This window comes from Malurus melanocephalus, unplaced genomic scaffold (assembly GCF_030028575.1).
Source record: "Malurus melanocephalus ecotype Western Australia unplaced genomic scaffold, MMel_1.1 scaffold_0, whole genome shotgun sequence".
Taxonomy (NCBI): Eukaryota; Metazoa; Chordata; class Aves; order Passeriformes; family Maluridae; genus Malurus; species Malurus melanocephalus.
Genome location: NW_026623232.1, coordinates 506317 through 511152, shown reverse-complemented (window position 1 = coordinate 511152; position 4836 = coordinate 506317).

Sequence of the window (4836 nt, the reverse complement as noted above, 5' to 3'; positions counted from 1 at the left end):
CCCCCTTCCTCGCCCCCCCGGCCTCCGCCGCCTGCACAAATCCCCCCGCGCCCAACAACTCGCGCCCGTCCCGCGCCGGCGGGCCTGGCCCGTCCGCCCGCTCCCCTAGTTCCTCCGGCGGACTAAAGTTGCCACGAGCCGCTTTGCCCGTTCCTCTGGCGGCGAAGGAGGCGGGGTGGGAGACGGGGTGGGTGAAGCGGCCGCGGCCCACCGGTGGCAGCGGAGGTACTACTTTGCGGATCCCGCCGAAGTCACTCGGCGAGTTTATTTTCCCAGGCCTGGTTATTTCTGTTTGTTATTTTACCGAGGGAGAAAACAAAACAGTCGTCCGGAGGGGAAGCAGGCGGCGGGATGGGCCCGGGGACCGGACGCCGCTGTCCGCGGCCTGCCGGGGAAGACGGGTTCTGCTCCGGCCCACTCGGCCCCTGCCCGCCGCTCTCCGGACTGTGAGTTGGGAGGCTCGGGAGCGAGCGGCCCATCTCCTCCCCTGCTCTCGTCCCGTGTCACCGGCGGCCGGAGCCGGGCTTCGCGCTTCCCTGCCCGCCGCCGTCCGCTCAGCCCCGCGCCGCTCCCGCTCGGACGCCGCTTCCCTTGCGCGGCCGCCGGAGCCACGCGGGAGGCGTCGGGCTCCGTCCGCCTCCTTCGGGCTGCCGGGCTGTTTGGGCCGGGGGAGCGCAGGCCGCGCGCCAGGCGTACAAAATAAATACTGATATTGGTAGCCCATGAAATGGACACTGCGGGTTTCCTGCCGGCCCGGCCCGTGGGCCAGGCCACGGCGTCTGGGTTCCGCGGGCTTTAATTTTGCTGGGGGAAGGGACAGGGCGGGCGGCTGCGGGCCGGGTGCTCCCGAGGCAGGGGAAGCGGTCTGGTACTGCCGCTTTCCGCAAGTACACGCGGTGGTATAGACTCGGGCTTACGGCTTTGCCGGAACGAGAGAGTTGGGTATTAATCGTCCACAGCATATCGTTTCTTACTGTCAGCACGGGAACAAAAAAAAATCAACCGGAAAACAAAAGTGCAGTACATCGCGCGGCTTTGTTACTCGGAAAGGAGAAGGGGAAATGTAATGGACAGAGAGCGTGCTGATCGCGTTCAGACCAAAGTTGTGGCAAACGTCTAGCACCGCGTTAAGCTGCCTCACATTTGTGCTGAAGGAAAAGATGCTCCGTAGAAACAATACGTGCAGCTCAACCCCAGCTAAAACAATTTATCCCAAGGAAATTCAGGTTAGAGCACAATGTAGTGAATGTGGTTGTGTGCAGATGTGCGTTTTATATGTGTTTGTGTATGTGTGTGTGAGTGAGGGCGGGAGGAAAAGTGAGTGTGAGAAAGAGTAAATAACGAGAACAAGTAAAATGGACTGGTAATAAACAATTGCAATTGGGAATGGCATGAACTCTGTGCATTGGATTAACCTCGAATGACCTTACCACAATTGTATTTATTTAACCAATTTCATAACAGGTTGCTACTGACACACACGCACACGCAAGTTAATGATCAACAACCACTCTTTTTGCCTTTGTTTGTTGTTTGGTTTTGGATTTTTTTTAAAGCAATTCAGGCTGTGGGTTTTTTAAATCATGAGAATTTATAGTTATTTTGTTTCTCAACACTGAAGTCAATGTATGGGATTTCTTAAAGAAGAGTCCAATGTGGAGGATATTACATGACTTTACCGTGGCAAGGGGTAAGAGGAAAGGTAAGACTCCTGCATATTATTATGATTATGATGATCATTAACTAATATGTGTCATTATGGTGTACTAGGATTCCATTAGGGTGGCTGGGCCCAGTGCGTTTTCCTACTCGGTCTAGCATGTAATGATTCGGTGTAACCAGATTCTTGAGAAAGGACAGGTTACGTAAACATTTACTGATGTGGAGTAACTATACTATTTGTACTCTGATATGCAGGAAGGAAAGTGTTGATTAACACAGAAGAAAAAAAAAGCGAAATTAGCTGATTGCATGCTCATAAGTGCAAGCTGTCATTGAACTGCTTTTAAAATAGACACAGCTGGGTGTTTGTGTTGAAAAATTTCTTGTGTTTTTGCTAATACTGAAATAAGCATGATTTTGTATACCAAACATTTTCAGATCATTAAAATTTGTAATCTGTGCTGGTTTTAAACACAAAGAAAAGAAACAGATTCATTTCGTTGTAAAATTTGCTGATATTATATTAACTCAATCAGGTCTGTACAAATGGTGTATTGTGCCTTATCAAATCTCTTTGATCCATTTAATACACAAAGTGCCAAACGTGTGTATTGTTTGTTAACATTGAACATTTTATTCAAATCCCAGCTATGTAACAAACTGGAGGAGTTCTTGTTTAATGTAGCACTGACATTGCCTGTTGAAATTTTAATGCCTTGAGGTGTTTCTTAGGTCAAAGCTGAGTTTTCTTTGCGTTGTAATCAGGGATGAAAATGTAGCAGGGAAGAAAATAGAAGTTTTATCTTTTTTTTTGCATTTCTGAGCAAAAGGCTAACACCAAAAGAAGCACATTTTAAAAACATTTGATGATGTAGATTTAACATTCGGTCATTTGTCATGGGTACAGGATAAAACTCTGTGCACAAACTTAGGATTTATATATTTTTTTAATGCCATGGATATACAGTTCTACCAAAAAAGGAAATGTTTTGTCCAATATGTAGTACATATCTTTCTAAGTCCATGAAGATTAATTCATTGTTTACAGAAAAGAAAAGGATATGTAGGAGAAGCCATGTCAGTTATAATTTCTGCTGGACTTTAACTTTCAAGTCCTTTTTTTTTTTTTTTTTTTTTTCCCCCTTCGTCAGAAAATGCAGCATTTATAAAACTGGAGGTATTTTCTTTGGAAATGCGGGAGTTTTGCGCTAACGCCAGTTCCTTCCTTCCTGAGGTCTGCCCTGAACACGACTCCACTTCAGTTGTACCTTTGTGCGTCGGGGCACGGCATGAGCGGCAGGTTTGACCGCTCAACTCTGGCTAAACTCGAATTCTCTTAAGGAAGTCCCTCAGGCAGCATTTTCTAACAGAGAAGGTTTTTTGAGGATTGTCTGGAAAAGAAGCTTGTGTGTGGAATGGAGGCGCATGACCCCAGCCCTGCGAAACACGGGTGGGTGTGCAAAGGGGAGCCGGCTTTCTACAGTGTGTGGATACTGCCTGCCTCACCTGCATGCTCGTCGACGCTGCAGATCCACCGAACTGAGTGGCGGGGATGGACTGAGAGTATCCAACTCCGGGGTCAGGATGGGGGTGAATAGCTGAGCTAAAATGTCCTGGCTGAAGTGCCATTCAACAGTGATCTCTGTACAGCTCTTGGGTATAACTCGTAGGGATAGTGTTTTCAGTTACACACTTTTCTCTCCCCATCCTTTTTTTCTAAATTTTTTTTTTTTTAAATTTTATTTTGTTTTTAAAGTAAAGGCCGAAGGAAGAACAGACCCTCTCCATTGTACATTTAATGGATGTAGCATACTTCCCTTGCACCACCCCCYGCCCCAGCTTCAGCCTTCAATTCCCCTTCACACGGGTATAGTGGCTCTGTACTCTCAGGCTCTTTCAAGGCGGTTAAGCTGCTAAAATGTACTGACAGCTTAAGAAATGAATGAGGTTTTTTTTCAGCCATGAAGAAAGGGTATTTAATAACCACGCTTCGATGGCATCATGCTTCCATGAAACGCGTCTGGACACTTTGGTTTAACAATCAGTAATATCACATTTGGTACAGTAAATGCCTCAACGTACGCTTATATAATTCTATTCCCCCTTGACTATAAGCTTGCCTCATTTATTCCAGGTTACCTGGGCTAGTAAGGTAAGGACTGCTCAGCAGACACTGATACCCTGCTGCTAAGGCAAGGCGAATGTGGAGGGAGCAGTGCCCTAACAAAGAGAAAGAGGTAGTCAAACATTTTGAAGAGGGGTGAATGAGACAGAAGGTGGACTGATGAATGGAGGCAAAGAGGGAGAGGAAGAAACATTCAATGGCCCAGAGTTCTCTCCGCATTAGTAGATTTACGTTTAGGTGTCCGCCTCTAGCTAACTTCCAGTTAATCCTCAACAGCTTCTAGTGATTAGAAGTTAGTCTGTTTAGCATGCTGTATCCTTTTTTCCATGGGTTTTAGTTACAAGTTATACGATTAGGATTGCGAGAACAGTAGTGAACTAAACTTCCCAGTAAGAGGTCTTCACACCAGGGAAGTGTTACTTTGCTGCAGCAGCCCTGCCTCGTCAGTCATTAGGAAGCTGCAGGTTGTCAGAGGCTTCTCTTGCGCGCACACAAGCGCAGACACACATGCACACACACACAAAACCACAGCACTAAAACTAAATTAAGAAGCCGATGATTAAGACAAGCGTCTACGAGGCCTGTCATTTCAGCATCCTTCCATCATAACATTGTGGCACCGAGAAATTTGCTTGAAAACCCTGGAAAAAATGTCTATGGGAGAGCCTCGTGTTTGAGGCTGTTAATATCAAATATAGACTGGGAACTGCCGCAGATGCAAGATAGTATTCCACASAGGCAAGGGGAACTGCAGAGACCTTGGGGCTATCCGCGCACTTCTGAAACTCTGGTAAGTATCTCTCCCTTCTCTTGCAGCAGGTACGCACTATGTAACGAACTGGACCGGGCTTGAAATCCGCTGCTACATTCCCTTCGGGGAACTCCCCCTAAAGATAAATCTGTAATGAAAGGTCCCTACTGGATGACTAATGGTTATTGGCACTCGGTGCCCCTTTAAGGATAGCAACACATATTGTGCCGAAGACCTTGCAAGCACACTTTAAATACAAACCTTTTACTTTTCCCTCCCATGCATACACATCCCTGTT